Source organism: Psammomys obesus, unplaced genomic scaffold (genome assembly GCF_907164565.1).
Source record: "Psammomys obesus unplaced genomic scaffold, mPsaObe1.curated_primary_1811, whole genome shotgun sequence".
Classification (NCBI taxonomy): Eukaryota; Metazoa; Chordata; class Mammalia; order Rodentia; family Muridae; genus Psammomys; species Psammomys obesus.
This window is the reverse complement of record NW_026585895.1, coordinates 25728455-25742439: the sequence shown is the minus strand read 5'-3', so window position 1 is coordinate 25742439 and position 13985 is coordinate 25728455.

Below are 13985 nucleotides of genomic sequence, written 5' to 3'. Positions count from 1 at the left end.
GAGCAACACTCTTAGAGAAAACCGATTCTCTCTGTCTCAGTAGCTGAACAGAAGCCAATCTCTCCTCAGGTGAAGGTAGGACTTCATGCCTAGTACCTCTCTTCAGTGATGGGTTTGGTCTGCCTTGGGGTTAACAGAAGTCTTGTGTGTGCTGCAACACTTACTGTGAGCTCACACATGCTGCTTCCGTGACACCATTTCCTCATAGCCACCCACTGCCTCCCACCCCCTCTTTCTCAAAGATCTCTGAGCCCCAAGAGGAGGAGGTGTAGCACATACATTCATTATTTAGGGTTGAGCATTCTGCAGGGAGACTAATTCTCTAACGTGCAGGAGATTAAACATGGATAAACTTTAGCCTACTTTGAATTTACTATTCACCAACGGTACTTAGGATTAAATAATCAGCAGAACTTTGCATGTATGTTCAAATTAGAACAGTCACACCATGTGCACACATATAAGTCATGATGAGCTGCTTTGTAAAGAGTCTTGCCTTTTTTTGTAGGCAGAGTAGATACTCCACCTTCCTGGGGAATCCATTTAGCAATGGTGAACTGTACCTTCCCTGTAATCAAGAGATCATCATTCCAAACTGTCAAATAGCCTTTTATTAGAAAACAAATCATACTACAATATGCTTAGTGGGTCCTGCTTGCCCTCCTCCCTCCCCCCACTCCTGTTTAACCTCACCCAAGACTTACCAGTCTCTTTTCCCAGGAGTTCTCACCCTACTCTTTTTTACATGAGAACCCTATTATTTCTCAAGTTTATTTACTTTACATTCCAAGGGTGCCCCTCCCTCCTATCCTCCCAACCCTCTCTTTCCCTACTTCCCCTTTCCCTTCTCCCTTTTCCCCCAGAAAAGGGGAGCTCCCTCCCCTGTATAAACCCTCCCCAGCACATCAAGTCACATCAGGATTGAACATATGCTCATCCCCTGAGGTCAGGCAAGGCAGCGCTGCCAGGATGAAGTGATCCAAATGCAGACAATGGAGTCCATGTTAGAAACAGTGCCCCCCTCCACTTGTCAGGCGCACCCATATGAAAACCAAGATGCCCATCAGCCACATATGTGCAGGGGGGTCTAGGTCCAGAACATGCATGCTCCTTACTTGATGTCGCAGTCTCTGTAAGCCCCCTTGGGTGTGGGTTAGTTGTATCTGTTGGTCTTCTTGTGAGGTTCCTGTCCCCTGCAGATCCTTCCATCTTTCTCCCAACACTTCCACAGGACCCCCAGAGCTCCACCCCATGCTTGGCCACAAGTCCCAGCATCTGTCTAGATCAGCTACTGGCTGGAGCCTCCCAGTTGACAGTCAAGTTAAGCTCCTACCTGCAAGCATAGCAGAGAATCATTAATAGTGTCAGGGACTGGTTCTCTACCATGGGGTGGCTCTCAGGTTGGGCCAATTATTGATTGGACAGCCGCTCAATATTTGTTCCTTCTTTATCCCTGCACTTATTGTAGGTAGAATAATTATTGGATCAAAGGTTTTGTCTGTGGGTTGTTGTTCCCCTCCTTCTACTAGTCCTGCCTGGCTAGGAGGTGGTCAGCTCAGTTCTCATGTTCCCTCCTGTCAGGAGTCTCAGCTAGAGTCACACCCATGTAGAAGAGAAAGAAGAAGTGGATGAAAAAAAAGAGAACTGGAAAGGAGATAGAATGGGGAGGGAAACAAACGTGGGGATCAGGTGTAGAAAGAAGGGGGTTAGGAGGTGAGAGGCTGGGATGGAGAAGGGAAATGCAGCGGTGGGACATCTCTTTGTCAAGCTGGAGGCCTGGGGCAGGGTAGGCTCCTGGGAGGACATGGGTGTGAGAACCTTATTCTTGTGGGATGTTTCCAGCTGGTTGATAATTCAGGAAGATGCTATGGGGAAATTTTTGATGAGAGGTGAGCCCTGTTGCCTTGGTCTACTCATACCTCAGGGTCTCTGCCCAATAAGGAACTTCCAACTTGCTGTCTATCCACTGAATCCAGAGCTTTTAGAAATTGGTAATATATTATTGCTCTATGTATTCCTTTTATTGTTCTCTTCTCTTCATAGCTATGTATATTTTTGGATATTTTCTTTTTTTGCAATGTAAGTTAAAAGTGGAGTCATAATGTCAAATGATGGAATTGCTGATCTTCACCAGGGCACAGATACACCTGTAAGTATCTCTGTTTGTGATCCAGTGAGAAAACTCTGCCAATCACCATTCGGCTAGACATTTAAGAATTTTTGTTTTTTGTAACCACACCCAGTTTTAGTTTAGAACGAGATGGAGATGCCTTAACCAAACCATCAATTACTCCTTCCAAATGACAGAATGATTATTAAGAATTGTTTTGTACTTTTATAAATTACTATATTAATTTCTTTCATACTTCATATTTTATCATATACTGATCTTTATTCTTTTTTCAGGTGCAATAAACTGTACATATGTTAAAACTATAGAGACAAGTTCTGGAGCTCACACACATTATTAAATGGTAACTAAACTAACTAAGTACTTTGATTCTTCTGGTTGATAAGCAATACTTTTGTTTGCATCCAAATTAAATACTTCACCCAAGGTTGTCTTGGCTCATCACCTGGATGAGTTATGGATGTACGCCAAAGAAGGAGTGCCTCATTCTATCACACAGTGAAGGCCATAGCACAGCAAATGCTTATGGCTCACAACAGGAGAGTAAAAAAGATCCTGCCACAAACAACTTCCTTAGCTTTAATAGTACAACATGGCGCTGTCTCTGTAAGTGAGTTGTTCTTATTGCTACTTTGAAAATAAAGCATATGCACCATTGGATACGGTATCCATGCAAGAGACAGCAAGCTTACTCTTGAAGACATAGAATAAAAGCACTACTGGATTCAGTGAACAATAGTGCTGCTCAGTGCTGGCCATTCAACCAGGAGGCGTTCTCCATTAGTGTAGCACGTTCTTGCTTTCTGTTTGGTTTCCTGAATGGTTCACATTTGCAATTTATGAGAAAGAAAATCAAGAAAACAAACAAGCAGCATCTTAGTAGATGCTTTACATATTAGTATGAATTGTTTATAAGAGACTTTATGAGGAGGCAAAAACCAATGAGTGGCAGGCAATGGAAACTCAAGCTTCTAGAATCATGAACACATCCAGAGTCCATGTGGTTAGTTAGGCTCCTGTCTTTGCTTAAAGCTCAGATGAAAGAAATTGTGAGACACAATGAAGAAATGTATGTAAAAAATAAGCTGTAGATATTTTTAAGCCTCTTGAGCAGTTTTAAGACAGAACATTAAGCTTTTGTGTTATTCAAAACCACGTACTATTTATAATCACAATATTAGTTATATGTTACTGAATTCAGTTTCTTCTACAGAAATGTGCTTCCCATTGGCTGATTCAAAAGTCTTTTCAGATGCAAAGATGGAAAGGAGGTCTTTTTTTTCCTTTCAGTAAAATCATTAATATATTCAAGGTTTAGCTCTCCTTTCACAAGTGTTTCTGAGTATACCATATGGCACCAGTACGGTTTGAAGGTTTTTCATTTGCTTTTTAAAAATCTGAGTGAAGTTTCCTTTCATAAGCTCATACATACTGGTTATTTTTTTTAATAAGCATAAAGCTTCTGTATAACACCAAATGCATGATTTAACAGGAAGGAATAAAAAATACATGGCGATGTAATAATTGGCTCACTTAGTTAAGATCTCCTTTGAAGCTCAGTCATTAGGACAGCAGTAATTAGTTTATTAGCTCCAGTTACAGTTGAGGTTTATTTTTTTTCCCAAAAAGTGCTGCAACATGTATCTTGAAAAATTATAAAATACCTGTGGCCTCCGTAGCATCTTCTCGCTAGATCTATGTCCACAGAGAGCAGCAAGTTTGCCCCTGCTCAAAAAGTAGGGATGAAAACATTCCTGTGCTTGAGAAGATGTATGCCCTCATTGTTCTGTGGACAAGAAGGATGTGTGTAGCCTGACTTGGCTCATGATTTCCTCTCACCCCAGGGGAAAAATAAAACCACTAAGATTCTGTATTTTCACCACAGCTTGGGTATGAAAATATGGTTAAGACCATACTGTAGATGATTTGTGCATTTAAATGTGGCTTCTAAAGTTTTCATTAGCAGGCTTTGCTGACTGGGATGAAGAAGAAAGGATTTGAAACCATGGCATTATTACACCAATCCTTAGGAGATGTAAGTGGACTCTGTATTAATTGGTGAGCTGCTCTTTCTTAGCCTTACACTTTTGATGAAGGAGTTAGCATGTTGACCTACTCTAGACCAAATTGTTCAGCTAAATGGCTTCCTTTTCAAGTTTGAATGTCTTAATTTTTTTTCAACTCTAATTTATGTTGATTTCTAAAAGGATTCTGTTTTTCTCTGGGAAAATTATTTGTTGTTTTTCTGTACATTTTCTCGCTGGAATTATTGAAAAAAGATTGCATCTTCACATAAAATAAATGAGCTCTACAAAGCAGAGACACTGGGTGTGTAAGGTAAAAACTATTCATATTTGATTCCTCAGTATTAGGAACAAAATTCTCTTAAGAGTTACATGATTCCAAAGCTGACATTTAAAAGAATGAGCGGCACGATGCTCACCTGATGTTTATAACTTTATCCACCTGTATAGTCCACACATATTAACTGAGCATTCTGTATCATTTGAAATTCTATGACTGACAAACAACCTTCAGTTCACATTTCCAAGAAACTAACACTCCACACACAAATGAGATATTTACAATGATAAAAAGTATTCTAACGAGAGCTACACAGAATAGTAGCAGCGAGCATATACCCCCAAGAGATATAACTTAGAAGAAACATGGAAGATCATCAGGAGCTTTCCTGGCCAAAAAGAGAGAAGCTTCATGGTGGAGACACAACACAACATAAGACATACAAAGATGAGGGCTACACAGAGCTGCTGTAGCTTGAGTATCAGTGGGGTGGAGCAGCAAGACCCAAAGTGAGAAGGAAGTACAAATACTTAAAGTCTTTCCATGTTGTCTTTCCATACTTAGCCTTGATCTAATCATTCACTGAAAATTTTTTTAACTTTTTATTTTTTTATATTAATCACAGGTTATTTACTTTGTATGCCAGCCGTAGCCCCCTCCCACATGCCCTCCCAATCCCACCCTTCCTCCCTCATTTTCTTCCTGCCCCTTTCCAAGTCTACTAACAGGGGAGGACCTCCTCCCCCTCCATCTGACCCTAGCTTATCAGGTCTCCTCAGCACTGGTTGCAATGTCCTCTTCTGTGGCCTAGCCAGGCTGCTTTTCCCTCGTGGGAGGAGAGGGGAAGAGCTCACTATTGAGTTCACGTCAGAAATAGTCCCTGCTCCCCTTATTAGAGAACCTATTTGGACACTGAGCTACCATGAAAATTTTAATTACAGAAGTAATGGCAAAAGAGTGAAATGTAGATCAACAATAGTGGCACAATTAGAAGAAACTATGAAAATTCACCAAAATATTTATTTGAAATTAAGAAGAAGGTGATTTTATGAGCTCTGATAAAATGATAGCTAGTGGTGAGTGAAGAAATCAGGACAGAGTCAAGATAAAAGGGGGACACTGAAGGGTTAATGAGCTAAAATAAAGACCCATTAGGAGAGCTGAAAAACTCCTGAGAGTGAGCATTGTGATAAGGACATCTGCTGGCAGTCATGAGTCACCAGCATTCACTTTCTCTTGACTGCAGGAAACAGACTTACAGATAGAACTTTCCACCTCAACACAATTCCTCTTCCTGCCTCACAAAATCTCCTACCCCACAGTGCCTAGGTGTGCACACTCTGCTCCTATGCAGGGAATGCTGCCCTCACTGTCTCCATGAAGAACATCTTCAACTGTTGGGGTGATTCTCATCTCCTTTCTCTCATTTTCACATCTCCTCCACCAGTCATGATCTAAGGATATAATAAGTGCCAGGGACAGAGCTTCAGCTTAAGATATCAGAAATATTTAGGTTTTGTTGGAGGTAAAGGTTTAGAATTGATTTCCATGGACACATCTGGCCAAAGTGAAGTACAAACAAATAAAACCAGAGGTATGTGAACTAAAAATATAAAGCTGTCTTCCAAAACAGTGGGGGTACCTCCTAGGTGATGCTGTTTGTGAAAATCCAAGAGAAAAACAGAAAAATAACTTTGATAAGAAGGATTCTTATTAGAAAGCAAAAGCTGTAACAATTATTAGGGCCAAGAGAACTGTTGGTTATTTATATGTGGTGCAAACAACACCTCTGTTAAGGAAGGCAAGACTGAGGACATATTTTAATTTTGGGGTGGCTTAAGAAATGGAGGGAGAAAAACGGTTGTGTGATATAGTCAGAAGTTTGAACATAACAATTATTTTAGAGGATATGGTTTACTAACAACAAACAAAATGGCTGTGCTTTGAAAAGCCTATATCTGTCCACTAAAGCCTGTCTGTCATATTGTAGTCCATTACTTTCATTTCCTTTATCTTGTAACATTTCTTGAGCACTGATGAACTGTTCCAGTCACTTTTCACTAAACTGAAGAGGTTAAAAGGTAGTCTCTACTGTTTTGGTTCCAAGTGTGGATTCCCAGCTATGCAGATTCTCAGTGGCCATGTTCATCCATTACACACCCAAGAGCCATGGTTGTTTTCCCCGTCCAAGTCATTGATATGCATTGTTTTTAAAATTTTCCAAGCCATTCTTAGCAGTAATCAAGCTAATTTTGAGACTTGATAGAAATCAATTATACACTGGGGCCACAGGCAGCACATGAAAAAGAAAAACATTTCATTGAAACCATTATTAACTAGTTAGTAAGACTGGACTTTAACTTTCTATGTAGAATTTCTGAGTGTAGAGATGAACTCAATGGAATCTGTCCCCTCCCTTATTTCAATACAGGCACATTAGTCAGCCACATTACTCTCGGCCTTTGCTCTGCCATCTGGGTACTTCCAACGGATGCCTGTCCTATTAAGCTTTATTAAGTTTGTACCAACACAGCATTTTCAACTTCCAAACACAGGAAAAGCAACAAACAGGTGGAGATCAACAAACACGGCAGGGAGATTTTAAATTACTAATCAGATGGAAGAAATGTTTACGAAGAACAGGCAAGGAAATGGAGTGCCAACTGTTGTAGCCACAAGCGAGAGAAGGTGAGAATAGATGGCTTCCTGCCAAGGAAACCTCAGGCCCTGTAAATTCAGCACACTACCATAAACAGAAACACTGGTGTGGCCACATCCACCCCCATAGAGAAACAGTGTCAAATATTAAAAAGAGATCTGTGCAGAGCTTCAGGGTTTGGCTGGTGAACTTCCATACCCTCGGTCAATGTTTATAAGAAAATCTTATAAGAATGGTCACTAAATTATAATGAGTCAGAGATGGGTTGGAGAGAAGGCCATTACAGAGGACCCAAGCTGGGTTCCCAAAACCTACATGGTGGCTTACAACTGTCTTTAACTCCAGTTCCAGAGGACCTGGTGCCCTGTTCTGGCCTCCTGGAGGACCTTGGTACAAATGCAGTGAACTCAGGTTAAAAAAACTCAAACACATAAAATGAAAATTAATAAAGCTTTAAAACATATGATGAGTTGGAAACTAGGTTTTAAAATCAGGAAGGTCAGTGGTATCATTGTGCTTCGGCCATGAGATGAACAAGTTGCCTCACCCTAATGATGCTCTTATGCTAGCACCTCATCACATTAAAATCAGGATGGAAAGACGGTCTGTGTGCCGCAGTTGTGGATAGACATGAAGCAGGGCTCAGGACAGGCCTCCCAAGGCAGAGCAGATGTTGACAATATTCCCTCAGCGTGCTTCTGTCCGCTCTTACTGAGGTGAAATGGAATGTCATTGTAGCTTAGATTTTTAGTTTTCTGTTACCTGAGGGTGATGAATACTTTCTCAATTGTCTTTTGATCATTTACATTTTTCGGGGCGGGGGGGAATGTTCCAACCATTTGCCGCATTAATTGACTGGTTGACTTTGATGTCTAATTTTTTGAGTTATTTATAAATTCTGGCTGATAACCTGTCAGATACAAACTTGGCTAAGGCTTTCTCCTACTCTGAAGATTGATGTCTTTTCTCACTGTACAAGAGATACTTCATTCATTTGTCTCTCTCACTCGCAATCTCCACTTCAGTCTTGTCAAATATTTGTTGCTTTTCAGGACATTTCAAATAAGTCCACTTTAGTTCCTTTAGCTATAGAGCTAGAAAGGAAATGGCTGGCTCATTTATCTAAGCAATTGTCATCAGGAACAAAGTAAGATTTTATTTTGAACATGTAAGATACTAAATCCATGTTATAAAAGTGGGTAGAGATCTTGAGTGGGAGAGTGGCTGTGTGAGGTAAAATAGTTAAGGAGAATACTGTAAAATAGAGACAACTGAGGAAAACATTGACGTATGTGACTCTCAAACCCAGAAGGTCAGGTGAGCTAAATTAAAATGTGAATATAGATTTAAAAAGGGAGTCAAAGTCCCAGAACCAGAACCTCCAGGTTATAGAAATCAGAAAAGGGACAGAAGCCACCAAGTAAGATGAGGACAGAGCAGCCCGTGGTGCTTGAAAGCATTATGCTGTTTAAGTGAAGAGAAACAAGGTCGTAGAGAGGGGGAAACAGCTAGCCCCATTGACTGCTCCTGATCCGATGAGGAAGAAGCAAAGAAGGAGTCATTGATTAGGGCCATGTGGATGGAACTCAATGAAAACGCATCCCTGCAGCAGCGGGACAACCTTAGTGGAGCAGTTTGCTAATTACTAGAGCAAGGAGACTTTGTCTGCAAATAGATACAGCGATCTATGAAAGCAAAGGGAAAAGTGGAAAAACACAGGATTTATGACTAGGGCAGAGGGTACTTCTAAGTGGAAAATGATATGCTTGATTCCTTATTAACCGATAAAAACAGAGAAGATGCTGAACGTGCAGGTTTTAGATAGGGGAAGGAGGAGAGACTCAAGCTACTTCTTCTAGTATGGTTAGGAAAGAAAGCAATTGTGCTGATGATCCACACAGATCAGCACAACTGATGGTTGAGAATTTATTATTACTGAACTATTAATTAATTATAATAATTATTATTATCCTTCATGGAGACAAGAAATATTTATTATCTTCATATTTCTTTCCCAAATGTTTCCTCAACCCCCCCCCCAAAAAAAAATTTGTTTCTGTCAAGAAATTTACTTTGGATAAACTGATGGGGATTATAAAAGTCCCCACAATGGGAAGCCGAAGGAAGCCTTATGCTTCATATAATCAGTGTAATTACAGAATAAAGGCAGTAGCTCTCTCTCCCCACCCTCTGTGTGTGTGTGTGTGTGTGTGTGTGTGTGTGTTGCTTCAGAACACAGAGCTCAGACCATAGATGGAAGCAATACAGCACTAGGTAAGAGTACAATTGTACATAGAGATAAACTTTGACATGCTCAGAACTTTGCGCTTGTGGAGCTACTCTGTTTTCTTCACAGAAAGTGTCCAGGGCCTGGCTGAACTTCCTGAGGACACAGCACAAGGAATTCTCACACCAAAATGGAAAATTATATGAGAAACTTGAATCGGCCAAAGAAGTGAGGCTCTTGAATCTGTGACCAGCTCATCTGTTCACGTCACTTCTCCACAGGTGTCTTTTTGCTTTACTTTCAATTGTGGGTTCGTAGCATCCCAGTTGGACTCAACAGAAATGCTGAAAAATATTATGGTAAGATAGGAAATAGAGGTCCTATTGCTATTCACGGCCCTGTTTCGAAAACACAGTAGATAAAACCCGTGCTAGGACAGAATTGCTCTAACGCAACTCCAGAGACCGCATAGTGGGTTCCTGGTTCCTTCCTCTCCTTTTTAATACTTTGAACTGGAGTCTGTGCAAAAGATGCTTCAGTGGGGTTGCTGCTTAATTAATTAGAGACAAGAGAAGAATAAAAACTTAAAGAGAATTGTAGATTACAGAATCGGATGTTTGGCAGTGACACGGACTCCTTTGACAACTGAAGGGTCAGTACCTGCGAAAGTGAGGACACTGCTTACACGCATTAGCATCCAACTAGCAACAATGTGCATGGCAGGATAATGAACTTAAAACAATAGTAATTAACAGGCTAAGACAAAGGATTAAAATTAGAAATGAATGGCACAGTGCTTTCCGCTTGCTTGTAAAACAGCATTAAGCCAACTTAATCCATTTTAATTCATCCTGAAACCTGCAGTGCAAATGAGATGGATTCAAGGGTCAGGTTCAGCTCCTGAGAAAGTGCGATACATTCACCTGTGACAATTCTTTCTGGAGTGATAAAGTAAAGGAAGTCTCTTAAGAACTCTGAGTGACTCCACAGGGTCCCCGGAGATCAGGTGTCAAAGTTGTCTATCAGATGCCTGAAAAGAAAAAGGGAAAGCATTACTCAGTGCTATTGTGAGACAGTTGTCATTGACTGATCGGCCCTTTGAAGCTCGCTTTCACAGTCAATGAAACCACCTGAATAGATGAAAGCCAGACGGCTTCTGACAAACAAGAGTCTATGGAATATTCATTGTGCATCTGGGAGGGAAAGATTAATGTATTAGAAATTAAAATGGGACCAGAATGTATGATCTTGCTCTAACACTTGGCCAGACCTGTGTCACCCACTGCTAGTGCCTGAAGTCGACAGACAATTCTGCCAAGGTAACTGAGAATCATTAAGCGCCCTGCTATTGTGCGTGGTGAATAATAAAACTTTCCCCCTATTCTTTGCCTGGAGCTGACAATGAATAATTCTGGAGCTATTTGCAATGTTAACAGCACCTATCTTGCCCATCCATTCCTTTACGATAAGGAGGGAAATATGCATTTCAACAGTCTGTATAGACCCTGATTCACAGGCATTTCAAAGGACACCTGTCACTCAAGTGAAGGAGCTGTCAGTCTTCCCTGTGTGATGGTGCCAAGGAAATGGCCAAAAAGATTATCTGTATTTTATTTCCCCCCCCCTTTTTCCAGATTAAAACACTGTTACATTTGCCATAGACTGACAAGTGATTTACAGTGGCAACTGTAACGTGTTTAGGACCAGGAAAAAAAGAAAAAAGAAAACCCTATTCTCAGGCATAGTCTTCCAAGGTTTACAGCTGTCTCACATATACTATCACTAATATGATCAAGACCACACAGAATGCCATTATGCTGGATATTAGAAACATTTAATCTGTTTGCTGACATAAAGGTGACATTGATAGAGCTGTATTTTTGACGTCAGTCCCACAGAGAATTTACTTCCAGGAAATTCCTTGTAGGCTGGGGTCCAGACAGACTACTGAGCTTGAGTTAGGCCTCCTCCCAAAAATAGTGTGTGAGCAACTGAAGATTGCTCTTCCCCAATATATCATTTGATATGTGGCTCAGGTCATAAACACATACATAACCAATAGGGATTAGTGTCACATAGTCTAATGGTTAGATCATGAATACCAAAGGAACATTTACTATTTTCTTTCCTGGAAAAATATGGCAACTATTTTTTTCATATTTATGAAAACCATTAGGGCTCCAGTCCCCTCAACTAACTCCTGACTCCTCTTAGGACCCCAGTTGTATTGCTGTGATAATTATCCTTCTTTCAATCACAATTAAATTAATAACTGGTAAATCAAAGTTCTGTCTGTCTTTTTCACCCTTGTGGAATGTCATCAGAGTTCCTCTCCTAACCAGGGTGACACGAGTCTTCTTTTAAATTTTCCTTGAGCGTTCTGGAGCCCGTTAACTTCCTATTTAGCACAAGGACATTTTTAGAAGACACCTAGTGGTAATTGTGTAGAAGAATCCCGTATCTGATCGATTAAAGAATGAAGCTGTGTAATTCTCCACTTTCTTGGCGATGAGTAAAAATCCTCTCTTTTTTGCAATGCATTTCATATAAAAGTCTGTTTTTCATTCTTAAAAAGTTGGGAGTTGTCAATTTTTATGAGGTTTATTTTAACCCAGGGACCTATTCTATCAAGAAATGGTCTTAAATCCCACTTGTATGAATAAGTAGAAGACAGTTAGTATGTAGGCAGGTGTCGGTCTTGCAAAGAAGTCAATGAAATGATTACTCACAGTGCCAATGGGTTGTAAATCAAGATTGAAATGTCGACTCTGTGCTTACTAACAAGATATTCAGCATCTCTTCCTTCCCCTGGGATGCTGCACAAACAGGTATCATTTTAGGGGAAGCTAGGATAGCCACAATACCAAGTCTTATTTCAGATTTCCAACCTTGTCAAAAGTGAAGCCTGTCTGTTTGGATCAAAGTACAGTTACATTTTTTTTTCCTTAACAACTGTGTTTTTTTTTTCTTTTTTAAAGTCAACATTATTTTTGACTTTCATTTTATCAATATACTTAAGTTTGAAGACGTTACTATTCATTCCATACACAAAATTTCATACACAAAATTAAATTAAGTATTCCGGTAGTCTAGAAACTAACAACCATGTTATTTGCAACTCACTAGTTGCAGTTAGCTTTCTATGAGGTGATGAGTTATTAAGTTACAAGAAAATAATGTCACCAAAGACAGAGAGGACTGTGTGGTCCCCGTCACTGGCAGGCAAGATCCCCATCCTCTCTTTGCTAGGGAGTTTGGTCTCAGGAACTCTTCTTTTGACTGAAGAAGGAGGAGAGGCTTGGTTGTGGGTAAGTAGTTAAGTTTATATTATAAACATTCCTCACTGGTTCCAAAAATTCCTGTAGATGAAGTGTTTTTTTTTTTTTTTTTTTTTTTTTGTTGTTGTTGTTTTGCCTCTTTAAGTTGTTAGATATCTTATTCTTTTTGTACTATCATAAATAAGTACATTGTTTTTCTAGGTTCTGTTTTAGGTACTTTGTTGTTAATGCATAAAAAATGCAACTGTCTGGTTTGTTACATCTATTCATTTGTTTGTTTGTTTGTTTGTTTATAACCCCAATATGGGTGCATGTGTGGGCCTTGAGGATCAAGCTCAGGTTTCTGGGCTTGGCCACAGCACCTTTATCCACTGACCCATCCTACCAGGTCTACAGTTGGCTTCTATATGTTAGTTTTACATTTTGTGACTTTAATTCATATGTTTTAAGTATTTTTCTTTTTAGCATCTTTAGGACTCTTTTTTAAAATTTTATTTATTTATTATTTATTACAATTTGTTCACTTTTTTCCATTATTTTTTTATTTTTAATTATACTTTATTTACTTTGTATCCCCCCTCTAGTTCCCTCCCTCCTCCCCTCCCACTCCCTTCCTTCCTCCCCCTTCTCCACACACTCCCCTCCCCAAGTCCACTGGTAGGGGAGGATTTCTTTTTCTTCCTTCTGATCCTAGTCTGTTAGGTCTCATCCAACATGTCATCTATAAGTACAGTTATTTCTTCCTGTCTGCTTTAAATAGTTATTTTTTTCTAATTCATTTAACTAATATTTCCCATACTATGTTGAATAACAGTGGCCAGAGTAGATATTCTTGACATTTATGGTTTTAGAGGAAAAGCCTTAAAAGGAAAAACTATTGAGTATGATCTTCTCATATGTAAAATTTTTAGAATGATAAAAGGCTTTAGAACATTGGTATCAGCAATGGCTCATGGGCATAATCGTCCAGACAACAAAATTAATAAAAGGATAATCTCAAAGAAAAAAGTTTCTGAACAGCAAAGGAAATAGCTGAAAGAAAGAAAAGGCAACTTACGAAGTGGGAGAACTATTTCAGCCTATACAGCTGATAGTAATCAAAATCCTAGAAACATAAGGAACTTCTATAACTTATCAGCAAAATAAAATTAATGAACAAATTAAAATCTGCCAAAGCCTTGAATGGATTTGCTCCAGGGACTGCATACAAATGGCTATGGGTATGTTTTTCAAATAATCCGTGTTACTATTAATCAGGAATTTGCAAATTAAAACTATATGTACTATATCTCAGCTCTGTCAGAATGGCATTTATATACATTAAAAAAATCAAAGACAAAATGCTAGTAAGGACCTATAACAACTGGAACTGTTGGAGGTACATCT